Here is a 27136-nt window from a genome sequence, read left to right as displayed (position 1 = left end):
TTCCTTGAGAGGGAAAAAAAAAAGTTAATTCCTCCCCATAACTATTTGATTAGATAATCCATCAACTACAGATAATTTGCCATCTGCAAATATGTATAACCAGATCCTGAGCCTGACTTTGAATAGGCACATTTGGGGTTTTAGAAAATAAGCAACTTGTCTCAGCAATTCTTAGAAAAAATTATTATTTCTTTCTCTTTTTAGTGAATTTACATTAGATAAAAGATGAATGATGCAAGTCAATAAAGTGTTTACCTCTTCATATTTGTATGAAGAATTTCTTTTAGAACTTTGACAGAGCAAAGTGCAAAATGAAAACCTGGACTGTCCCACACTCTGAGCACAAAAGAAGCAATATTGCCTTGTCTTCAGTGAAAAACAAATAGGCCTCACAACCTGCTGGTTGCACCTGCTTTGCCCAGCAAAGAGCTTTCCTGCAGTCTGGATTGTGCTATTGGATTGAGTAATAGCAAAAAGCAACCCAGCGACTACAAGGGAATAACATTCTCTGACACAGAAAGGGATGTTTTTGTCTATTTTTACTTTGCACTGGGAACATAAATAGCTCAGTGGAAATTCACAAGGGCTCTTAGTTATAATAACTAGATATACAAGCGTCAGGAGACTAGTGCTTCTGGTGACACAGGTCCTCTTCTGCTGGACAGCCTCTCCTCCAGCTCTAACTCCTGGTGGAAACAAGAAAAACAGACCATTTATTCTCCTAGTATTGCCTCTCTAGGTGATTCATGAAATGATGAATCTTTGCTAGACATTTTAAAAAACAGGTTTAAGACATGATGAGAGAATTAGAACACCATTTTAATGGAAGAGTTCTTTAATGAGTATGTTTCTCTAAAACGGCGTAGGAGTGTTACTCTATTCTGGGACTCCCTGAAAAACAACTTTTCAAGCAACTATTTAATGTCATCTCTGGAGAAGTACCCAATTTTAAAATTCATCTCACTTCTTATTCTTTTAAATACACATTTCTGGTGAGTTTTACAGAATAAGTAAAAAGAGATGATTGGAGGTGTAAGCTTGCTGGTTTTTTTCTTTTTTTTTCCTAATAACAGAAATATTTGGACTGTAATTCATGTGCACCTCTGAATCCTGATGTGCTCTCCTATATGTCAGATTTGTATTTCACCACTACTTGTATTTAGAAAGGGGTAAGTTAGAGTAAGCAACCTGAATTCATGGCAGTGCCTTTTTGGTCTGCTATTGTTGCTTATTTTTCAAAAATAATAACCAAGCACTGCCACTTATCTAATGCAAAAATAAAAAACACCCATGAATTGGCCATTTTTTTAATACACTGTCTTTCAGAAACTGAAGATAGCTATGGTCACACCATACCTCTCTATGCACTGGGATGCCATACACTTGTGTGAATAGGATTGAATTTACTGTCCTAGTTCAATGATGGCCTATTTCTGATGTTCTCAGATTGGCTCAGTTTGTCATGGCTTGAATGACTACAGAGAAGTGCAAATCCTGAACCCTTCTGAGTTGTCAGAGGTTTTCCCTGGTTGATGTGACTTCACAATACAGATGAAGCAAAAATATGGCTTCAGGATATCTGAGGTTTCAAGTCAGAGACTGGGCATTTAATTCCCTTATCTTATGAAATACTTAAAAAAATAGTGTTATCTAACAGCAAGATACTATGTATAGCTACTTGAAATATAATTTATTTAAGATGGTTGTTAAGGAACTAATGAATAAAATTGTTCTTTTCAGTATTACAAATGTTTGAAAGAATATTCTCATTCACAGAGATTGTGAAGTAAAAAGTAAATTGCTGAGTAAAATTTTGAAAAGATTTGCAAAAGAAGTAAGAATTAATGAAATATTTTTTATTGACCTAGCCAGTGTCTGCAAGGTTAGGATCCCAAATACATGTAGGCTTTCTGGTGAAATAAACACCTTGTCACTAGAACTACACAAAACAAATGTCAAAAAGCTTGGCCATTTTGTTCTAGATTTGATTAAATAGCACTTACTGTTAAGACCTTTCAGTAAAATAATCCTTCTCACCAAGAAAAATTTTATATTCTCCTTGACATGAAATAGTTCTGTTTTTCATGTCAAGATTTTTTTTTTCCTTATGCTAGTAAGGATTTAAAACTTAAGAGTTAAAAAAAAGTGTCTTTTAAAGAGAAATATTTACACTGACTTTTTAGCTTAAGCAATTTTAACCTAAACTAATATTCCTAACTTGGAAAGTGCATGCTCTCTAACTGTGTCTTCAAACAGATGAGTGCTTCTGTAACCTCTCCCCTTGTGTGTTGTGGGTAAGTGACAAGAGAACCTTAAGAGAAGATCTCTGTTCTGAGTGAATTCAAATTCCTGTAGGAAAAGTAACTTTGTTCCAGTCTTTCTGCCAGCTGACACACAAAAAGACTAATGACTTTTCTCTTGCTCCATGAAAATCTAACTGTGATATGTTAATGGCCTTCATTAGATGTGTCACCAACCATCCCCCAAGCCCTGCCATGCGCTTATTGTCCTCCCCTCCCACTGAGATGTTTTATCACTCTTCTAATGATGTGAAGGAAGGCAGGATCCTTTAGCAGCAGCACAGAAACGTCTGCAGTGGGATGATGAAATGCACTGTCATTTCTCAGGTCCTGTGCAACCACCTTAACTGCTGGTTTTCCCAGTTCCCTCAAATGGCTCTACGTTTTATGGTCACTCACAAGCAATGTGTGTGAATAGGCTGCTTTCTTGCTTGAACTATGTTACGTGATTAGAATTGTAGAATCAGTTATATTGGAGAAGACCCTTAAAAGCATTGAATCCAATCATTAAGCCAGAGCTGCCAAGTACACCAAGTGTCCCCAACTGCTACATCTACTGCTTTTTAAATACCTCCAGGAAAGGTCACTCCACCTCTACCCTGGACAGCCTGTTTCAATGCATGACAGCCCTAGACCTGCTGGCCACACTATTTTTGATACAAGTCAGGATACCTTTTGCATTCTTGGCCACCTGGACACATTGCTGGCTCATGTTTCTGGCTGTTGACCAGCATCACAAGGTCTTTTCTACTGGTCTTCTTTCCAACCACTCTGCCCCAGTGTAGCACTGCATGGGGTTGTTGTGACCCAAGGACAGGACCTGGCACTTTACTGTGTTAAACCTCATACAGTTGTCCTCAGCCCATCTACCAGCCCGTCCAGAACCCTCTGCAGACCATTCCTGCCCTCCAGCAGACTGGCACTCCCACGCAACTGGGTTTTGACTGCGAAATTACTGAGGGTATATTCAATACCCTCATCTAGATCATCCATAAAGATAATAAAAAGGTCTTGCACTGGGCCCTTGAGAACACCACTTGTGGCTGGCCACTAACTGGATGTAACAACATTTACCACCACTCCTTGGGCTCAGCCATCCAGACAGCTTTCTAGCCAGTGTCCCAGACATGGGCAGCCAGTTTCTGTAGTAGAATGTTATGGGAAACGGTGCCGACAGCTCTACTAAAATCTAGTTAGACAACATCCCTGGCCTTTCCTTCATCCACTAAGTGGATCGCCTTTTCATATAGAGAGATCTGGTTGGTCTGGCAAGACCAGCATTCCCTAAACCTGTTCTGCTCACCTGGATGCCCTGTACAGGCAGGGTACAAGCCTCCATAGCACTGACCTCAGACTGACCGGCCTGTATTTCCCCAAATCCTCCTTCTGGCTCTTCTTATAGGTGGGCATCACATTTGCTAACTTCCAGTCAACTGGAACATCCCTGGTCCACCAGGACTTCTGATAAATGATGAAAAGTGACTCAGTGAGCACTTCATCTCCCTCAGTACCCTTACCTGGATCTCATCTGGCTCCATAGACTTGTGCATGTCAAAGCAGAATAGCAGGTCACTGACCATTCCCCTTCAATTACAGAGGCTTTGTTCTGCTCCTTGTCCCTGTATTCCAGCTCAGGGGACCGGGTCCATGGAGAATACCTGGTCTTATTGGTAAACACTGGTCAAAGATGGCATTAAGCACCTTGATCTTTTCCTCATCCTTTGTCACTGTTTCCTCTTAGAACCTATAAAGGATAAGACTCTTCCTAGACCTACCTTTGTTGCTGATGTACTTATAGAAACAATTTTTATTGTCTTTTATGGCAGCATGATACCTGGGTGGCAATGTCTTCCTGCCAGAGCCCTGCCTGGGCAGCTCAGTCATGGTAGGTGCAGAGCTTGGAGAGGCTGTGGGTTTTTGCCAGGCAGATATCATTGCTCCCTGGTGGAGATGGCAGGGCTTCGATATCCACCCTGCTGTGCAAGCTGCTGTGCTGTGCCTTGGTTGCCAGTGCTCCCCAAAGGGCTTCTTCTATATGTGTTGAGATTTGGACATTGTTCCCAGCTCTGTGAGCTGCAGGGTTCTGGTGGCTCTCTTGACTTCTATTTCCCTTAGTTTGGGAATTCTCCCTGTGAAGTGCACTAGAGAGCTCTGCTACAGTTCATGTTGTCACCAGAGCCGCTCGCCTCAGCAATTAATGCTTAATGAGTTCATTATCCTATTTAACATTTCACGGATAATTTGCGATTATTTAAAAATAAACATGTATATTCAAGGTCTGGCTTAATGGAGAGAAAAAATAAGTGCTGAAATATATACATATTGATAGGTTAGGTAATTGCTTAAAACAGGAAAAAACCCTTGCTCTGCTCCCACACATAACCTAAATATATAAATAGGTAGGTAGATACATGCACATATATAGAGGTACATATATGTATGTACATTTATATATATATATATTAGATTGCTTTATGCCTTTCTTTAAAAGGCAGTACTAAGATAGCTCTTCCTGTTAAAAGGAAATTGTGCATTCAAAAGGGATTGCTGTCAACTGTTCCCAGAAATAGTGAGAGCTAACTATCTAGTTCAGCCTTTGGTGTCTCCATTTGGGCATTTCAATCATTTTCTCACATAGGTGCATAGGGAAATGCAGAACACACAAGGTAAACCTGGGATTTAATTACATGTGTTTTGTTTGAAAAGGCAGTCAGAAAGGACAGATCCTGCTCACAGAGAGGGCTGCATTAGAAAAGAATTCAAGTATTTTTTAAACATCTCTACACCATTTACAAGGCATTTCCTACCACAGTTTTTCCCTTCTCTTCCACTGCTACTTTCATTCCTGCTATGTTGCTGTTTCTTTGGCTCTCCTTCTCTGCCTTAAAAGTGATAGTCTACAGCACACAGGACATACCTGATAACATTATCTCTTGGTAGACATCACATGCCAAATAAAGAGATTTGTTTTTAGCATACAGCATCTGAAATGAATATATGTTCAGCCTCCACTTGACAATATCCTTTAGATTACAGTTTCTTGGCTTGCTTAATGTGGTATTATGCTAGACGAGACTTGCGCATCAGAAACTGTTATAAGATATTTGTGTCTAAATCAAAACCAATATTCACCTTAGATGAAATTCCAGTCCCCTGCAGAAGCCAAGGAAATTTTGCCTTTGACTTTTGCTGTGACCAGAATTTCGATCAGAGTCATTACACAGAAAAACAATTGAATAGCTTTTGTTGTTATCATTTCAGTCAGAATCTCCTGCATTTTTATTAAATTAGTACCCAATAACAATAACTTCTGAGAGTGTTAGAGGACAAAAAAAGAACAAAGGAGGAAAGGAAACCTTGAGAGGTAAATATTGTTCTTAGAGAGGCACATGCTTGCCTTGAACAACAGATGTAGTTACACCCCATCTGTGGGAACCTCAAGAGGAACAAAGAATTAGTCTGCTATAATCTGTATAGAAGCAAAATTAATGGTATCCTTGGGGGTTACATATGTCTGAGTAATTTTTGATAGTGAGAATTTATTAGAAATACACTCTGGAACCTGCCTAGGAATAGATTAGTCCATTATAGAGATAGACAAAAGCATCCTTATCCTCTGCTGTAGCAGTGGATCACAGCTTACAGTCTGTGGAATTATATTTTTTTGTGCAGCTGGAATGAGAAAAGAATAGCCCACATGCCTATGGTGAATGGTCATGGCAACACAGAGCAGTAAACCCAGAGAAAGGAATCACATTTGAAAAGCATTTTGTTCCAGCAGTTTTGAATGCTGCTTTGTTCTCAGCACAACACAGCTTCAAAATTATAGCTCTGTCATATCACTTGAGACAGCTCTGCTAGGCTAATGCAGGTAATGGAGCAAAGTTCATGCATCATGAAAGGATGTTTAAGATTTAAGTTTTGCAAACTCGTGGGAACCAGAAAAAACATATATTGAACTTGCATGTTGAGTTTGCAATTATAGGCTCGAAAACTTAACAACAGCATAGTATTTTTACTAAAAGGACTCAATAAAGCTGCAAAAGAAGAGCATGAGTTCAATCCAGTTTCAGATATAGTATTTCTGACTTTTTCATTACTACTTTAACTATTACAGGCTAAGCTTACTCCAATTTATTGTATTTTCTATTTATATTCATTTTTTAAGAAGAACATGACAATTGCTAGCTAAGTCCCTGTCATCAGCATAAAATTATTAAAAGGTGTTTTGCAGTACAAAGTAGATTTATCCCCTGTGGAGGTCTTTGTACGGAAATTAGAAGATGATCAGATCTCTGAATGGTAATTTAATAGCTAATTTAAAAGCCTCTCTTGCTTAAATTATCAAGAAACTACAAGATACACTGTAATATACTACACAATGCATATTATAACAGAGATATATGCTAGAAAAGAAAGAACACCGAAAACACAGTTTGAGTCTCATATTAATTTAAATATATAACACTGCCTAAAATATCAGCTGCATTTAGTCATTTTTAAAGCACAATTAGCACAAAAGCAACCTATTGTTCTGGCTTTAGGCAGATTGCACCTAACTCAATATACCGCCCTGGGAAGTAATTCCTCATTCAACACCCTGTCTATTAAATTCACCTGCAAATAAATGAGTGTTGCACTGCAGCCAGAGACTTGGTAAATTTATCCAATTTGGGACTGAAATTTCTCAACCTTCACCTCTCCCTCTTTAATATTGAGGGCTGTGTCTTTAATACCTCCACTAATCTCAAATGCAGCATGAACTGAGCCCTAATCACTCAAGCAGGCAAGTGTCAAGCCACTGTAGATCTGCACTAACACCGGTGCCTCACATTCAAGCTCACACTGCCTCTTACCATTTCTGTCTCTACTATTACTTTTGGAAGATTTTTAATATACTTCCTTTCATAATAATGTTCCTCATGCAGAGAGGTCAAGAAAAATCAGAACTATTAAACTGATTGCACCAAGCACAATAGAATTAACTAGCACCCCATTAAAATCTTGCAGGGAGAATACATTTTCAGGTACTCTCTGCTACTTTAAAAAAGTAATTTGCTATTATTTATTAAATAACCCCTGGCCATTTTTACAATGGATCCTCTTGGCTTAAAGCTGCAGTTGTGAAACTGGGACATGGGTTTTTTTGCACAGGTGCACAGAGAGAATGGATTTTGTTGATAGGTGATGATGCACAGTTTCATTTTGTCTTCTGGTCAGGTGGACAAGCCACGAAGGGATTTATCCTTTCAGTGAAATTCTCACAGGGAGCCTGAAAGTTCTGTGTCAGTCTCTCTCCCAACCACTCTCCCTTTAATTTGGCATGCTTTGAAAAAAAAAAAAAAGTATGTATTCCCTTTTCCTGCTTAGTAAAAAAGAGAGATATAGGGAAAAAGAAAACAAAAACAAAACAAAAAACCCCCACAACACTGAGTCAACTTAATTTCTTTTCCAGCTAAATAAACCTAAAACACACATAGGTTTCCCCACAGGGAAAGCTTCTGACTGATATGTTGAGTCAAGACAGCATCAAACTCTTCCAGCTGTCACAGCATTGCATAAGTGCAGGTCCATCTGCCAAAAGCCAGGAGGTTATACTGTGACTGCTTCCAGAAAGCATAGCTGGGGTGGTTTGCTGATTAATTCCATCCAGGGGCTCCTGAGATGATTTCCTTGGAAACGATTGACTTGTATTTGTGCGCTGGCCCTTTGCTTCTGTGATCTGAGGACAAATGTTCCAGAACACCTCAGAGCTGCCCCTCTGTCTGGGACACATGGACATCAGTGAGACTGGCTGGGATTTCTCCCCTGAAGGCAGAAGTCCTGGGCTAGTGGCCGAGAAACATGGATGAATCTTCCATGAAAAAACTCACTTTCCACAGGAGGCACTGAAGGTCCTGAGGGGGCACAGCCAAGGCTGTAGATGCTTGTCTTTCAGGAGGTCTAACATAGTAATCTGCTTAAAAGAGAAAAGAGCCATTTCTGCACATTGAGGACTTTGTCTAAAGTTCACTGAAATGCAAGAAGGGCTCCTGGAGACAGCCAGGCATTTTCTCTGTTCCTCATCACTGAGGTGTAGGGAACAGCCATCTCTTCAGCAAGGCCCTTGACACTGTCTCCCATAATATACTCCTGGAAAAGCTGGTAGCCCATGGCTTGGACAAGTGTACCCTTTCCTGGGTTAGGAGCTGGCTGGAGGGTCGGGCCCAGAGAGTGCTGGTGAACAAAGCTGCATCCAGCTGGCAGCCGGTCACCAGTGGTGTTCCCCAGGGGTCTGTGTTGGGTCCAGTCCTGTTTAATATCTTTATTGATGATTTAGATGAGGGGATTGAGTCCATCATCAGCAAATTTGCTGATGACACCAAGTTGGGAGGAAGTCTCGACCTGCTGGAAGGCAGGAGGGCTCTGCAGAGGGATCCGGATAGACTTGAGAGATGGGCTGATTCCAGTGGGATGAAGTGCAATAAGGGCAAGCACCGGGTCCTGCACTTTGGCCACAACAACCCCATGCAGCGCTACAGGCTGGGCATAGAGTGGCTGGAAACCAGCCAGGTGGAAAGGGACCTTGGGGTACTAATTGACAGGAAGCTCAGCATGAGCCAACAGTGTGCCCAGGTGGCCAAGAAGGCCAATGGGATCCTGGCCTATATGAAAAAGTGTGGCCAGCAGGACCAGGGCAGTGATCCTTCCCCTGTACTCTGCATTGGTGAGGCCACACCTTGAGTATTGTGTTCAGTTCTGGGCCCCTCAGTTCAGAAAGGATATTGAGGTGCTGGAGCGAGTCCAGAGAAGAGCAGCAAGGCTGGTGAAGGGACTGGAGCACAAGCCCTATGGGGAGAGGCTGAGGGAGCTGGGTGTGTTTAGCCTGGAGAAGAGGAGGCTCAGAGGTGACCTCATCACCGTCTATAACTACCTGAAGGGAAGTTCTAGCCAGGTGGGGGTTGGTCTCTTCTCCCAGGCACTCAGCAATAGCACAAGGGGGCACAGGCTCAAGCTCTGCCAGGGGAAATTTAAGTTGGATATCAGAAAAAAATTCTTTACAGAGAGAGTAATCAGGCATTGGAATGGGCTGCCTGGAGAGGTGGTGAATTCACCATCCCTAGAGATTTTTAAACTGAGATTGGACGTGGCGCTGAGTGCCATGAACTAGTAAATGAACTAGAGTTGGCCCAAGGGTTGGACTCGATGATCTCGGAGGTCTTTTCCAACCCAATTGATTCTATGATTCTATGATACTATGACACCAAGTTGGGAGGGAGTGTCGACCTGCTGGAAGGCAGGAGGGCTCTGCAGAGGGATCTGGATAGACTTGAGAGATGGGCTGATTCCAATGGGATGAAGTGCAATAAGGCCAAGTGCCGGGTCCTGCACTTTGACCACAACAACCCCATGCAGCACTACAGGCTGGGCACAGAGTGGCTGGAGAGCAACCAGGCGGAAAGGGACCTGGGGGTACTAATTGACAGGAAGCTCAGCATGAGCCAACAGTGTGCCCAGGTGGCCAAGAAAGCCAATGGGAGCCTGTCCTGTATTCAAAAATAGCATGGCCAGCAGGACCAGTCAGTGATCCTTCCCCTGTACTCTGCATTGGTGAGGCCACACCTTGAGAATTGTGTTCAGTTCTGGACCCCTCAGTTCAGGAAAGATATTGAGAGGCTGGAGCAGGACCAGAGAAGAACAACAAGGCTGGAGAAAAGAAAGAGAGAAGAAAGAAAGAAAGAAAGAAAGAAAGAAAGAAAGAAAGAAAGAAAGAAAGAAAGAAAGAAAGAAAGAAAGAAAGAAAGAAAGAAAGAAAGAAAGAAAGAAAGAAAGAAAGAAAGAAAGAAAGAAAGAAAGAAAGAAAGAAAGAAAGAAAGAAAGAAAAAGAAGAAAGAACAGTCTTGTCTTTATTTTCATTCTGTAAACCACAAATATTTGGGATCAGAACTGGTCTCTGCTCCTAGACTCAGCTGGTGAACAATTCATTGTCAGTCCTGCTGGGTTTGGATTGAAAGTTAACATTTTGCTAAAAAAAAAAAAAAAAGTGTGGAAGTTCTACTTTCTTCCAGAAAGAGAAAAAAGCTTTTAACTGAAAAACATAAACCAGAATTTTAGTGAGTACAAAAATAATAATTTGACAATAGAATAAAAGAGCCAACAGTAATTTCCTTGAGGAAAACCTCTAAATTTCACAAAACTTTCTGAGTCAAAAACATTGTTCAAACAGCATGTAGTAACTACCTAATTGTGGTGGCCCATCGATAAGAGACACAGAAGAAGAATAAATGCCTGTATTTTCTTGTTAAAAACATGACTCTTTTAGGGGGCAATTTCTTAATTGCAGTTGAAATCTAAAATTATCAGTTTGATCAATGGTCTAGGTAGATGAAAAATCTGGTCAACCCATTAAATAAGAAAGTTAATAAGAAGAGAGAACCATCTCACAGTTCATGAAATAGTACAGCAAAGTATAATTTTTCAAGTCCCAGTAATTATGTTGGCTATCACACCATTACCGATATAATGTGAAGCTAATAAGCCAAGTAATTAGAATGCACTAGGTCAGAGTTTTCACCTTAATATGTGAAGGGTAAATGAGAATGAGGCATTCTAATATTTAGCATATGGCTAAAAATGGTACAAAAGTAACAGAACTGAAAGGTTACTTTTTTGAGGGAAAATGTTCATCAAGTTGAAAGTTGTTTGTATTGACTTACATGCTGGGCCTAATGAAGGTCATTATGGGGATTTAATTGTGTTACAGACACACCAGAGAGGTCTGGCTGAGTTTCTCCTCTCTGAATAACTTGCTGCATTCTGTTGCTATTGCCCAAGTTCTCTCTGGCTGAATTGCCTTTCTCACTTACAAGCCACTTACAAATTGAACACAGCACTACGAAAGACTGTCTAACACAAAAGACCCAAATTAGCCCATACCTCAGAGAACCAAAATGTGATATCCCTGAAAAGCAGGGGGAAAAGTACTTCTTTTCCTGATATTTCAGTTCACAACATTGCCAGACCCAATTCTGTTATTTTATGTTCAGGCTACTCAGCTATTTTTGAAAGAAAGCTGAGTACAGACCTGAGTCCATAAGTTTAACAGAAGTAGTTCAATTCACTCCCCAGCATCAAGGTCAACCCAAGCATCAACACTCTGAGTAGTTTACAGGCAAAAACTACCCACGTACCTTTCTCCTCAGCCACAAATATAGAAAACAGTGAACACAGCTACAAAAGGTGCTTTGCTCTCAGTTTTCTGGGAAACAGAATGACAAATTCCAAACAAATATGTAAAAGGTGGAGATAAATAATAATAAAAAAAGATTATTTAAAGAACAAGCTGGGAAGTGGTCTCAGTTTAGTAGTGATAAGTCATGCAATATAACCTATCCTATGGCACATTTTACACTGAGGGGGCTAAAAGAGAAATTTAAGCCATTTATTGTTTTGGGGCATGATGATGCTTCATGTTTGACTGTGACATCTTGGGCTGCCAAATGTGTTGAAAAAGAATGTGCCATGTGCAAGGGAGCTGAAACCTTTGCTTGGCTCTGCTTCACAGGGAAGCCTCTCTTTGTGATCCCTATTTGTCAGCATCAAAGAAAAAAGTAGATCAGGATATCAGTCTGCAGCAAATGTATGAAGGAGTCTGCGGAGTGAATGAAAGAAGTCAATGGGAGAAGTCATTTGATTTCTTCCGGCAAAGCTGCACGAGAAAAAGGCTGCCTTCCAGAATCTTTTTAATTAAGAAGGTGGCTGTGAGGCTTCAGGGTTCTCTTCAACCTGCGTGTTGTACTTTCCTATGCTTCACTACCCAGCCCTTCTTTGAGGGATGACTGTGAAAAAGTCCTGAAAAATCACTTGGAAAACTGAAAGAGAAAATTACTCTGATGAGACAGAGCTTACAGCACACTTGAAATAGCACACTAAAAACATAGGCCCTGTCATATGTGTGCAATAAGGGTCTCTATCTAAGGGTCTGATCCTGATGAGAATGGGTGTGAAAATTTGCCTTCATCCCATGTCCACCTTACGGAGCATGAAAAGTTGATTTAGTGATGGGCTTATCCTTTGCAAGGAAATAAGCTTAACAAATATCCTTTTGAGTCCAGTTATCATAATAAAATAGTCAAACTAATTGCTCCATCTTGTCCAAAGAACTGGTACAAAATAACTCTATTGGTAACTATAAGGTGGATATTTATGTTGTGTATCAAACATAATGTAAATACAAACTATTCTATTCTAACCTTAACAAGTTTCATAGACTGAAATCCTCTTATTCAGATTTTAGCTAAATAAGTCCATCAGGCAGAAAATCCTGTGTGGAAATAGACTAAGTCCTTGACATCAGCTTCATTCATACTGCTTTTACTACACTAATATATAAAGAACATTCAGGGAATAAAGCTTGACCTGAATTCCACAGCCATTATTACATGGAATTCTGGAATCAGGAGCGGCTGCTAGAGGATGGTAGAATTCCCAGTTTTCCAAACCTCAGAGAAAGGCATTTTAAGGAAAAGGAACAGTTTTCTCCTGGCAGCAGCTCTGCCAGTCTTTACAATTTTCTGCTCACAGTGTGCCCCAGGGAAGAGGTTTGCTGAGCTGCTCTGGCAGCAGACAAGGAATGAGGACAGTGAAGGTCTGTGCCTCACTAGTGCTCTGCAAGGGAGTGTGCCGTGGTCCCAGACAAACTCCTTAGTGGCCTTACTCAGGAGCTATAAATTCCTTCTTTGCTTCTACTTGTTCAGATCTTGCTAAATAAAATGTCAATTAAGTGAATATAAATGAGCATAAAAGTAGCATCATTGCCAGACTATACTCTCAAATTATACTTCCTCGATAATTGCTTGACTGACACATCTAAGCATGTATCTTTCATATCCGTGCTAATTAATGAATTTGCACCTCAAGAGGTTCAAAAATATGTTTTTGCCTTCCCTGGAAATGATGTGTAAGACTCCAAAGTATTTCCATGCAATATTCCATCTAATATTTATATTTCATTTAAATACACTTTTTACTTCAGTAGCCATCCTTTGATTCCCACAGGTCTTAACTATATTCACAAAAGGGCATGAATAATTCGTGGTATTGTTTACACAGCTAATGTCATTATTGTTGTTTCCCTTGCATGCTCTGTCCATCAGCTGAGCTTGGAGTACTCAGGTAGAATTCTTCCTTGGTATGAGCTTTGCAACTTTTTAGTGAGCAGTGCTTAGCTTGGAAGGAAGAGGCTAAGGGAAATTCAGGGATGAGTTTTTACACTTCTTTGCTAATTGTTTCAGGAAATGGGAGAGAGAATTGGGCTTTCGAATGATGGAGTCAACTAGCTTCTCCCTTTCTATTGCTTCTCTAAAAAACTTAGTGATAAGATGCTCAGTCATCCATTTTCTACTCTTTTTATTTTTTTTCCAATCAGTGAGATGCTTCAAGCTGATAAAGGACTGAAAAGTGCTCAGATTTCATCTACTCATCCCCACCTTTTCCACCTGCCACCACATGCCTTATGCAAGGGAAAAAAGTGATGCAGAATATGATGCTGAAGCTGGTTAAAAACTTGCCCTTCTAGTCCAGAGTAAAGTTAATTTTCATCAAATTACAAGTCTCTGTCACAGATGCAGGTGTGAATGTCACCAGAAGACATGCATTGTCAGTTTTTATTTCATCATGCACTGAAATCAGAAGGCAATTATTCATGTTTAATATTTGAACTTTAAATAGCTTTAAAGATGTTGAAGTAAGTGTCCACTTAAATAAAAAAGGAGAAATAAAGTTTCAAATTCCAGTAGGTTTCAGAGGATGAGGGGAAATATCACTTTAATAAAGATCTGCCATAAAATGGAGAAGTAATTTTTTGTTCTAAATCTCTTCAGGTTTTCAGCAGAGCTCACCTCTGATTGGTTCTTTCACAGAATTATGATCAATGCCTAAACCACAGAGAAGATTGCTGCCTAAATCATGGAGATGTATGTTGTCTTAAAACAATAAATGATCTTTAGTGCCCAGTTTTATTTTAACTTTCAAAAAGGAGATGGGCAATTGATAACTGCAAAAAAGAAAAAACAAACCCAAAATATCTAGATCTCCTTTATTTCATGTTGTGCAAATAAAGAGAAATAGTTAAAAAATGAATATTGCAGGTCTCCAATGGAATAAAAATCAGATCTACTAATATTGCTTTGGGGTAATTTTTTTAGGGTTTGGTTTGTTTGGGGGGGAGGGGGGGTTAAGTGAGTCTGACAGTTGTCTTTTCTGATTGAATGTAGCCAGGGTGGAGTTCTAGAGGAGCATAAGATCAATGTACTGTAGCTGAAGTCACACTTCATTGATGCTTCTCTGAACCCCTCAAAGACTGCCAAATCAGAACACAAATCTCCTAGGATGAGCCTTCCTGCAGGCATTTAAAGTTTATTTATCAAGTCCCAAAGGAAACTGGGTACAGTCAGGAAACTGAGCAATAAAGAGCTGTCTGAAGCATTACCAATATTGCTCCTGTGATGTTGTGGTCTCTAGTTCCAATCAGAATGTGTTTGTTGTTGGGAGCAGGGACTCAGTCACCCCTTACAGTGCCACCACTTTTGCTCTGGGACCTGGATCATCGGTGAGGGCACAAGACAGGTCAGGATGGAGCTGACTCCCTCCCTGTACTGAAAGTCATTAAAGTAAATGTTCCTGCAACTAAGAAACAGTGTCAAAATCTTCTAGAGTCAATTGAGAAAAATCATATTACTACCACTAATTTTTATTTAAAGTTATATTGCTGCCGCTCAAATGAAAGATAGAAGTTTGACATATGCAGGCCATAAACCCCTGACAGCTGATCATCAGCCAAGCCTAAACCATGACTTTCAAAATGACATGTGAGGAGAGGCTTACAAAACTTGACCTGTCTTAAGCACATCAGCATGTGACACCAGACCCAGATTAATAAATACCCTTTGCTGTGAACACATGCAAAGGGGCTGTACAAATCTAAGAAGTTGCCATATGGTGTAGCCAGTACACCTGTGGTGTTGCAAGGAATGATGGATCATATGCTCTAGCAGTTAAATGGTGTCATCTGTTATCTGGATGTGAGTGGGAGAGACCGACATATAAGCCTGGTAACACATCTCCTCAAAAGGTTTTAAATAACACCCCGAGATTTGGAAATCCAGCCAACAAGCTGACCCCTTGCAGTGAATACTGCCGAGCTGCATTGTCTGTTCAGGGCACAGAGTGGTGAGGAGCAGCAGCCTCTGAGACTGAGAGGGATGAATGCTGCACTCTGTGGAGCATCCCCCTCGGTGGGAAGAGGGAGCTCTTGCAGCCATGTCCCTCCCAGGATGGGGCTGGCTGGCAGGAATAGGTGGTACTAACACCTATGGTGTGAATGGAGTGCCCACTTCCATCCTAGTGAAACACTATCTGGAGGTAGTCTGGAATATTGCAGGGCCAAATTCCTCACCTCAGAGAGCTAAAAGACAGAGAGGACCATAATGTTGAGTCAGACTGAGCAAGGAAATAATGAAATGCCAAAGGCCCTTTGGTCAAACACTTTACAACCAGACTTCCATAACTGCTGAGGGGCACTCTTTCAGTAGGAGAGGGGAGACCTGTCCTGCTGCATATATGCAAAGGGAAGATTTATTTCAAACTGAAACTACCTGTTATCTCAGAGAGCGGATGTAACATTAGGCATTTGGTGTGGAATAGCGGATGCATTAGGACAGTTCACTGGCCGTGGTCACAAGGTGGCTGCTGATCACAGGCCAGTGAATGATCAGCTTAAGGGTTGGGCAAGAGGGAGCTTTTGTCCCTTGTCTTTGGCAGTCTGGTGTTTGTGTGCATGGCAGGTAAAGGCAAACACAGGGTTTGATGTGCCATGTCATGCCTCTTGTTGTGGTTGTGGCTTCTACAAGCCTTGCCATTTAAGCTGGGCTGATCTCCAGCCCTGAGTGTCAGGCTTGTACCTTATCTAGAAGACATGTCTTTGCAGTGCATGTGCCAAATAATCCCATTGCTGAGATTGTGGAGGCACCCTGAACTATTCCTGCTGGAAAGCATTTCTTTGGTGGGGGAATTTCTGGGAGCAGTTTCCAGTGCCTGTCTGGGAAACTGCTTGCCAAAATAAAATTACTGGTTTTAGCTGTGAGATGCCAAAATGTGTAAGTTAATTGCACTGCATCAACAGATAAATGGTCATTACTTTCAAAAAAACAATAGATGAACCTGCACTACTGACTGTATTTTAATAGTTCATTACTGTCTTATTGGTTTCAACCACACAAGGTACATGAAACACCCCAGGTACCACGTATTCAAGCATTGTTTCCTGATCAAAGCAGAGATTTTTGGTGGGTTTATGCATGCAGAATGCTCTTCCCTGAATAAGTCATTTTTCAGCATGACTAAGAGTGAGTAGCAGAATCTGTCTCTGTTTGATTTTCCTTGGCCAGAATACACAAGAGAAACAAATGGAAAACAACACAGAGCAAAAGACCTTTAACAATTGATCCTACTTAGTATATAGAGCATTTACGTGAAATTACAGAGGGAGAAACTGAACGAGCAGTATTGTCAGGTAGAATGACTCCATAATTAAAGAAAAATGTGAGTGAAATCAGTACAAAGTAAAGGTTCAGCAAACAGAAAAAACAGGGAAGAGTATCATAGCTGGCTGACAGCAAGCTCAGTCTCACAGCTTCAGGTGATCTGAGCAGAAGAGAGGGCGTTTCCTGCATATCAGGAGACATTTACTGCTGTGGGGTCTGTTTAGCTGAGGATGTTTATCAATAGCTGTCACAGCACAGGACAAAATAAACTGGTTTGAGGACAAGTTTCTGGGTGACATTATACCTCTGCAAAGAAGCCAGGAAAGTCCTAAGGAATTGAGCACAGTCAGATTCAGGCAGGGCAGCAAGCACAGGTTTTGGGGGAAACAAGGGTCTGCCAACACACAAATGCAAGAAGCAGCAAAAGGAAATCTTCATGAATCAGAAAAAAGGAACAGCAGACCATCTTACTGGAAATGGTTAAGGATATGCAAGCACAAAACATCTAGAGACATGGTTGAACTCACTGGGATGGATTAATCAATAGTGTAGGAAACCAGGAAGGTTTTGAGAGGAAAACTGGATTTTCCAGCTCCTGTTGGATACATTGACAGAGGAATGAGTCAACAGTGGCTTTTGGGCAGGTTATTTCTATTGCCTGTGTGTCGCTGTCTGACTTCTGCCTCTGTGCAGAGATACCCTTCCTGAAGGGGCTGCTCAGTGAGAAGGTTTGTAGAGGTAGTTGGGATGACATCAAACTGCAGAGATGGCAGAGGTAATACAAGAGTGTACAGCATGTTTGCATGTGTAATCACATTGGCATTCCCAGGCATCAGAGCTGCCTCCAGAGATTACACCATTAGCAAGAATAAATGGCTGCCACCAAGAACAGGAGTGATTAAGGACTTCACCCCCATTCCCTGGCTTCACAGCTCTAATTTAACATTTCTCTCCTTTTCACATGGTCTGAAGGCTCCTGCACCATGTAGATTGCAGACTTTGGACCTTTAGTCACAGCCATTAGCAGACAGTTTTGTCTTCTAGTCATTGATAAGAGCAAACACTTCATTTTATTTGATATTCATTTTAAAAAGATATTGCCTGTTGATCATTTTTTAGGCAAACAGCAAGGAAAGGGCTGGCATAAGTCAGTCTGAGCGCTTTAATTGCCTGAGGCATTTTGCTTGTGTTCTCCTCTCCTTTTTCTAGATTTTCTTCTCTTCTTTTGTGTTGTAAAAGACCCAAAAACAGCAGGGGAAACTGAGCAACCATCAGTTTTCATGGCAAAGCTACTCAACAGAGGTGCTGTCAAATCACAAAGGGAAAAGTAGGGCATATTCCCCTTCATCTTTTATAGTTATAAGCTGAATTATGAATAAGAATGATCAGTTAAACAACTATGATTTTTAAATCTGCCCTAACAGCAATAGGATTTATTTTTTCTCGTTTCATGCGGATAAATTTTTATTCTGATACCCTTATAAGCACAAGACTGCCAGCTTGCTCCTGGTTCTCACTTGCTTTGCTCAGGGAGGAGGGATAAGGAGAGGAGTGGACTGGAGCAGGGGCCCTCACCAATCTTCAAAAATGTCCTCTCATGTCCCAGCAGCTCTTTGAGGCATCCAAAAGATGTCCTGCACAAAGTCAGGATGCAATTAAAACTCTGTGAAGCTTTTTGTGAAATCTCACCCATCTCAGATTAGACAATAGTTAAAATGTTCACCTGGGAGATTCACATTTAAGTGTTCTTTTAGAAGCAAAATGGAGACCTGAATAAAGTGAGGATGATTCCCAGGTGACCTGCAAACACCTGAACCATCAATTATCCTTTTTTCGGATCAAAATTTTTTTCTTAGTTTCAAGAAAAGCCGTCCTTCAAAACTGATGTCTGTATTCCCACAAGAATTTCTGGTGGTGATGAAATAACATTTTCCAAAAACACCCAGTCACTTATACACACTCTGAATGATGTGGGTGTTCTCTTATCAGGACCAGCATTTTACAGGGCTTCTGTTTGTGATATACAGACCAATATTTTTCGTCTTATTATCTGTTCTCTGACTGTTTTCACCCATTCATTTCTTATTTTCTTTCAGAATGGAGGGGGGAAAAAGGTGGACATGTGCTAAATTTCTGCATTCATAGATTATTCCAAGCAATGCCTGGTCTAAGCAGCACTGGTGTGGTAGGGACTCCAAGGTGGGTACATTCAGGCTGTTTGGGGGCCCCAGCCCAGCCCATGCAGGGGAGTCCCTGAGTCCCTGGTTTCCTTCACATGGAGAACAGGGAGCAGAGGGAGAGTCTGGACTCATTTCCCTCATTCCCTGTGGGGTTTCAACCAAGCAAAACTGGTGTAAAAATGTGGTAAGTGTTATTTCTAGATAACCATGGCATGGTTTATAAAAAGGTAGAAACACTGCAGAATTTAAATATAGTCTTAAAAATCTCAATGATTCTCAAGATAGATGCATGAAAATAGCATATTGTGGTCTAAGTTTTTCTCTGGACCAGATTCTATAAAGTCCATCATAAATATGCTTTATAAAACTTACTTTTCTTGTTAATTAAGAGGCACATGCTTAGATACACCATGTGTTTTATGAGAAGATCAGAATAGCTCTGACTAGCTGTTGATGTTGAATACATTGGTTTTTGTCAAATCTTCTATCAGTTAGCGGGGTATATCAAGACAAATATATCATTCTTCACTGAAGATCTCAAAAATATTTCTAACTTCATTTTGATCAGAACCTGGTCTCTATACTACTCTCTCTTTATATGCACAAGTGTAAATATACTTTATCTTTCTATACTAATTTTGTTCCTATAATTCTCAGAGATATTGAGTAAGGACATATTTAGCCACTGAAGGTCAATCCCTGCATCAAAAAACTTACATCTGAAGAAGATAAATAACAGCTGAAAGATAATTAATCTTCCTGAAAATACAGTCATTCACTATTATTACTCTTTTGAGTATGCCCAGTAAAACTGTCATATTTCCATAATTTTTTTAAGTGTGAAGAGATTTTTTCCTGGATTTTTTTTATTCAGAATATTCTGTTCAATTTTCAGAAAAATTGAGATGTCTTGTGTGGTTACTTGTTTAGCAAATACTAGATATTTTCTTTAGCACAGAGATTTATCCAGGATTCATCTCCATTGTTCTCATCACTAAGAGTAAGACATGCACTACTTGTTATTTTGTTGGGGCATAGAAGGTACTGCTATCTGCATTCATGAATTAAATACAGATTATTTATTGTTAAATAATAGAAGATATAAGTTGTTTTAGAAATGGAGCTTTAGAGATACATAGAAAATGTCAAAGGATTTGTCTAAATAATATAAATGTGGAAATTATGCAAGTTAAAATAGTTGGCTTTCTAACAAATGAAGTTAAGCTACAGGAATTGTAATTGCATAATACTGACAACTTCGAAGCTTTTCCATGTGGAATGCTTGTAGGAAGAACTTTGGGCAGTGTCATGCAGTAGCAAAAGCATTGTTTTAGATATCACTCTAGAAGTTCTTTCTCTGTTCCCAGAGAGTCTGAACCTCACTATATTCCTTTTGTTTTCTCCTCAACTTTCTAAATTTTACCTTGGCAGCATCTAAAAACTAGTGAGAACTCAAACCTTTTTCACATTGCAATTCATAGATCTGCAGCAGTTTGCTACAACTCCAAAGCCGTCATGGACAGATTGATGTCTTCACCAGTGGCATCGAGGTCTCACAAACCAAAGGAGGAGCAGATGCAGCTTATGGGGAAAATGATTTATAATTGGCAGTGCAAATGAGTTAGGGAGAACTTGGGTTTGGGAGAAAATGAGTCTATTATCCCATGGCAGTAGGTTTGGCGGCCCACCACCTCTTGAACACAAGTTCATCCACATAGTTCCTCCCTGGGTCTCCTTTCAGGCTCAGTTGCCTGAGCCTGGGGTAATTCAGATGCTTTCACATTTTTACTGAAAGGATAGTAAACAAATAGAATATTTTCTCCATAAACACTTAGTAACTATAAACTGTCTTTCAGATTGCAGGCCTTTAAACTTTCAGACACCTACTTTGTGTAGATTCTAAAACAAATAGCTGGAAATAACATCAGGACTGAGTAAATAGAAGTATTTAGAAGCATGTGAGCTTCGGACAGGCTCTGTTCACAAATCTTAAGTAAGTATGACACAAGAAGAGTTGTCAAACTCAAGTTACTCAAGCTACTTAAGCTAGTGGAGCATGTCTGTTGTATGTCCTCACAGTCCTGCCTCTGATAGAGGTGAGTCCTGTGATCCTGCCCTTGATGAGTCTAGTTTTGGATCAAGCTTAAATCAAGAGGAATTGTAGCAAACAGGTACCTAAAAGAAGAGGTATTTAGCAACAAAGGGGCAGTAGCATGCATACACATGGATGTACACAGAAGACAGAGTGGTTTTAGTGTTACTCAGACTACATTGTCACCAGGGTCAAGAAAGCAATGGGAACTGAGGAAACCAATGGCTTTGGTATTCAAGGCCAGGTTTTTCAAGCTGCTATTCTAAGGATCATTAAAGAACAAAAGTAAATTTATTCATGCCGTTCTATCTTGTATAGTCTATCACCTTCATATTTAAACAGTGACTCCCTATATGTGTTTGTGTTTACTAGGAACAGAGATGACTATCAGAAATCTGATTGACTTTTTTATTATTAGGGCTTCTTGAAGTTTAAACTTCTAAATCATATGCAAAAAATATTAAAATAATACTATCAAAGGCTCCGTCTTTCAGAGATTCTGTTCATAAATATGCACTTTGATGGAGGAAATGCAGACCCTTTTATGCAGTATGAATGTCATCAAGGAGATATTCTCATGCTAATTATTACAGACAATTCATGGCTGAACAGCTCTCAGATAATGTAAGAAATGGCAGGGGTTTATTTCCACATTCTTCTATTCTTCTCTGAAAGCTCCTGTTAACCACTTTTTCACTATCTCTGCTATTCATTTGTGACTTGCCATCTCTAGGGAGAGCGAGTTTGTAGTTTGAATATAGTTGTTGGGGATGGTGTGAGGCCCTGATGTCTCCAGGCAGCCCCAGTTGGAACCTGCACAGACCCAACCTTGGCCAGAGCCCCATTTCAACCAGCCCAGGGTGCTCAGCCCTTCCCCAGTTGTCCTGAGAGTGCAGTGCTTTCTGAAACAGCCCCAGGTGTGCTATTGCCTTGCAACTGATGGGTGCATCTGTCTTTATACTTAGACCAGGTAAGGACAGTAATCTATCTCAGCCTAGGGTGACATCCACTGTAAGCAACAGCTGCCATTGGTAAGAACACAAAATATCAGTTTTGGCATGAGATGGACACAAGAAATGTTTATGTATAATGAAATTGGAGCATTAGGTTGTGATGACCCAACTTATTTTCATGACCTTTCCTATTGGCATGTCTACACCATTAATGTGATAAAATCCCAGCAGTCTCCAAAGAATCAGAGAAAACCATCAGGCCCTCACTGAAAGCTGAATTTTATGCTTGTAGCAGTAGTTGTGAGCATCTCAAGCTGGAAGAGATGGAGAAAATAAACAAGTGAGGGGAAAACAGCTTAAGGCAGAACAAGTTTAATATGTTTTTTCTTTTACATTGGGGTGGGGGAGAGAAGCATGTGCCAAATTTAAAGTTGACTGCCAAGGGCCATTACTTATGTAAGTAAGCTTGTCTTGCCAGCCCAGTGCACGAGGCTGACTGACCTTGGCAGCCTCATGTCAGAATGATTCCGCTACAAATCCAGGATTCTCTGGCAGTTTCTGCAGTGCTCTGAACACAGGCAGGCTCATCAGTTTGTAGAGAATCTCCTTCCTATTTTTTTTCCCTTTTCTTTCAACAAGCAAAGGAAAAATAATGCTGGATTCTGGGGTGGTTTTTAAGACACACAAAATTCCCTCCCCTGATAAGGTAGGGGAGAATCTTTCAGTTTGCTATACTGGGTAATTGTGGAGCTGGGTAACATACAGAGAATGCTGTATAGAAAAGAAGGCACTTGAAATGGATGCTGGAATAAATTAGTTTAGGTAGTAAAGGGGGAATAACTGAGGGTGACCATGCTGACAAGGCTGTGTTGCTTGCATTTCCTCTGGGTGGGCACAGACTCTATTGTCTGTGCCATTTTGCTGTCAGTACAGATCCCAAACAGGACTCAAGGAGGAGAGCTTAAATGTGCATAAGTGTGAACCAGAAAATGTCAGGTTTCCAGGTCAGGAAACTTGCAGAAAAATAAATGGGGGAGGAAAAAATCCCCTTTTATCTGCAGAAAAACATCTGCAATAATTGGCAGCTGAACCAGAGATTAATTATAGAAGCACCACATGGAATGATGGTGAGATCTGTCAGGATTTTACCACCCTGGGTGCGAAGCACTACAGAACTGGTAGGATCCCATTTTTTTGATCAGGTCACAGTTGGGTTTCAGAGCTTGTCCAGTTTTGGGGAACCTTCATTCCGGGACCCAGGTGTCTCCCAAATCCCTCACAGATGACCTTGGCTTGCTGCAGCTGTCCAGAGACAAGAGTCACCCAGTTGTGCTTCAAATTAGGTTTTCATGTGGATGAATCCAAAATCAGAAACTAAGTAAGGTGACCTGAAAAGCTCAGGTGTGGGTTTGCAAGATTGATTTCATGAGCTTCTTACAAGTTGAAACAGCATCGGTGTGGCTGAGTCCCAGCACATGACCCAGCATGGCAATGCCAGATGATGATTTTCTTCCTTCCATCCAGAGGCAGCTGGCTGCCATCTCCTCACCCTGGACTGGCAAGCTTCTCAGTCAGGGCTTTCAGCTATTGCTGCAAAAAGACCATTTACTCACTCATTCCCTTTAGCCTGAATACAAATCACTGTCAGCTAAATCAGCAGTTAAATTCTGAGTCTAAGCCACTAATACTAAGTAGTACTTCATTACTGTTTGTGTCTGGGTTATGCTTCATACATCCAAATAGAAAATGAAATGAATTTGAGTTTGCCCAACCTTGCTCTTTCCATCTGCTGCCAGGGTCCTTGAGCATGATGTGGCCAAGTTGCATAACAGACATGCAGAGTACAAGGGGATTGAGGAATGATGATGATGATGATGATGATGATTATGATTATGATGATGATGAGATAGATAGATAGATAGATAGATAGATAGATAGATAGATAGATAGATAGATAGATAGATAATATAGAGATAGATAATATAGAGATAGATATATTTAAATTTTAACCACCTCCCTGAGACAGGGAAGATTACTTGATGTTCAAATTTATATGACTGCCAGTGTACTTCAGCCATGAACAAGATTTTTTATTTAAAGAAGGTCAGTTTCATTTAAATGTGGATAAAAATCTCCCTATTCTATACTTTTATCTTGGTTCAAAAAGATGTATTTTTAACCACCCCTCTTTCTATGTCCAGTAGTGGCTTAAGTATTTAATTCTGTATGGATAAATTTTTAATTTGCAGAGTGATCCTGCTATCATTGCGAGTTCATCCATCCCTGAGGCATCTTGGATGTACCCATGTGACAGATCAGACCTGCCTTTTGTAAGCTAATCTGGCAGGCTATTAGTCTGTCATACTATTATAGGGAGTACTGCCAGGATTTTCCAAATACAAACTCTCTATAACCAAACTGGTTTTACCTGTTTTCTCATCACATTTGAAACTTTTAGCTGTCATCCTTTCTTTGTCATCAGAAAACCTTTAACTCAGACCACTTCTGAGACACAAATCTGACTTACTTGGGTTTGATACTCTTATGAATATTTAGGGTTCGGCCTTTGTTTTATTTTTTGCTTTTTTCCTGCTGGTGGAACGGGCTCTGATTTTACTTTTTCACCCAGATATAGTACAAGTGGTAGGAGAAGAAGGCAACATGGGATAGTAAAGGAGAACTTTAGCTTCATATCCTTCCATACTCTGATCCTGACAGCAGGTCCCCAGGGAGAGATTTTCCAGCAGCACTTTGGAGAAGCAAGAGCTTGCTGAGACCCACCAGTAGAACTAGGGCTGCACAGTTTGACCTCACTATCTGAACAGAAGCAGGTAAGGAAGAGCACACAAACCTACTTGCTCAAAATTAAAAGTAATTCTCTGCATTTGTGTGACAGCCATAAAGAGGTGCCACATGAGAGGCTGATACAACTTTTCTTTTAAATAAAAACATTTTAATTTCCCTCTTTCAAAAAAAAAAGTGATTTTTGTTCAGCACTCTATAAGCTTCTACCTCTTTTGTATCTTAATAAGGAAAGCAAAGCTGAACTGAAGTTTTTAATATATTAAATCAGAAACCTAGACTGGAATGAAAGACAAGAATCCAATAACACCAAAAAGACACATAAAATAAAATTGGTTATAAAAGATTTATGCACCAGGATTAGGAGGTTAAAAGGCAAAAATTTTAATGTTCACTCATGCAAGAATGTCAAGTCACTGGCCTAAATAAGGAATTTGATAGTAATAAGATTTTAAAAGTGTACATTTTCAGGTAGTGCAATCTGCTGTAATAAATAGAGGTCATAAAACTTTGATCTAAGTATATTCCTTGGATGTTAGTTGCTAAGATGGTCACTATCTGAACTTTGAAAATGTGTTTTATAACCCGTTTTAATAAACAGCTATTAATACAGAGCATATTTATATGCCTCCGTAAGGATTTCTAGACTTGCTTTTCTTATCTGGATCTCTGCAGTCCTCATGGCATGGCAGACAATGCCAGTGGTCTGAAGGATTTGCTGCAGGGATAAGCCTCATTTACTTTCCACTTTATCTAGGGTGAAAAACATGCAATTGTCTTGGAAGTTTGAGGAGAGAGCAATTTTTAAGTGCTGATGAAGCACACCTGTCCCTGAGTCACATGGGATGGAATTTTTATTCAGGATAGCACATGGGATTTGGTAGGAAAGCAAAGTTATTTAACTGACCAGAAGATTAAATCTTCTCCCTGCTAGCAAAAGTTTAGGTTTATTCTCAACACTGAAGAGCTGAACAACATCAAGCCTAGCTACAGATAGGTAAAAAATTAGTACTGAAGATCTTTCTAAAACTAGTTGCTGAATCAGAAGGTTTGAGACAAGAGTAAAAGCTACATAAGAGCAAGGAGGGCATGACAGGTACATTAGACCACTACTTAAAATCCCTCATTACTGTTTCTAAATGTCAGGGCAGACTATAAATCTAAAGGAGATGACTATATAATTTTCACTTGAGCTTCTCAGAAAAATAAGTTTGCTGATCTCTTTTCCGAAAAAGGCAGCATGGAGCAGCCACACTTTAGGAGCTGTAGCAATGGTGCAAGTCTTATGTTTCTGTATGACCTGTTGACAGCCCATAGGTGTTGCATCCTCAGCGACATCGGTTGCTGGGCAGACCTGATCGGTGCGACCCGGGTGCTACAGGGAGATGCCCCGAGCTCGCTGGAACTGAACTGAAGGGATGGGGCACGAGCCAGGGCAAGAGCAAAGGGGATTTTTGGGGAAAAGGCGAAGCACGAAGTGGCCATGTCTCAGTCTTTCTGGTCTGTCTGACAAATTAGCTCGTACCTGCTTTTATGTGGGGCCGCAGTGACATCGCATGGCTGTGAACCAGCATTGCATCGGCCCGGTACCACCGGGGCTCGCCTCTGCCGCTCCCGGCTCTCGCCCTCCCGCTCTTTCTGGCAGTTACTCACATGACGATATTTTTTCGGAACAGCCTCCCGCAGTCCCAGGAGCTCATCCCGCTCGCTTCAGCAGTGGGGTGGTACGGTGCCTGTCACCCTGGGAGCGGGGCTGCGGGCGCCGTGCCCTGCACAGCGTCTCACCCGCAGCCCGCCCGCAGCATCCCCGGCTGCCGCCCCCCGGGTACCAGGCGTGACCAGCGCCGTGCCCACCGCCCGAGTCTTTGACATTCCTCGTGCTTCGTAAGCTGTTTACTGCCCTAACTACACAGGAGCAGCCACTAGAGCATTTTTCCTCACTACCAGCAGGAAAGAGGCAGGGGGGCTGTACTGCCATACACACAGGGCTCTAACTAAAATGCTCCTCACTGGCAAGTACAGAGAGTTAACAGAAAGAGAGACAAAAATACTGATTTCTGTTTGAAAAATGTTCAAAGCTCAACGTTTTTAAAAAAGCTCAGGAAACTCTTCCGAGAGTACAAGCTAGTTAGTCATTAAATTGGTAGTTTATTTCTTTTCTGTGAGAGAGAGGAGAGAAGGGGGAGCACCTGGGGACACGTAGGAGTTGAAAGAGCACTGGTGTTATTCACCATGCAGCCAGGAGCAGAAAACAGAGGCAATTAGAAGGTCAGAAGCAATAATAATG

General features: G+C 40.7%; 1 long non-coding RNA gene across 1 annotated transcript in view; it reads right to left on the bottom strand.

Annotated features, from left to right (window-relative positions):
• LOC139675301 (uncharacterized) overlaps positions 1–26551 on the bottom strand; it is a 48318-nt gene extending 21767 nt beyond the window's left edge. Inside the window, exon 1 of the long non-coding RNA XR_011698468.1 lies at positions 26503–26551. This is a non-coding gene — a long non-coding RNA (uncharacterized lncRNA). The remainder of the gene's footprint in view (positions 1–26502) is intronic.
• Between the last annotated feature and the right edge of the window lie 585 nt (positions 26552–27136).

The sequence above is a fragment of the Pithys albifrons genome, chromosome 8 (genome assembly GCF_047495875.1).
Source record: "Pithys albifrons albifrons isolate INPA30051 chromosome 8, PitAlb_v1, whole genome shotgun sequence".
Taxonomy (NCBI): Eukaryota; Metazoa; Chordata; class Aves; order Passeriformes; family Thamnophilidae; genus Pithys; species Pithys albifrons.
The sequence above is the reverse complement of the archived record's forward strand: the minus strand, read 5'-3'. Positions and strand labels throughout refer to the sequence as shown.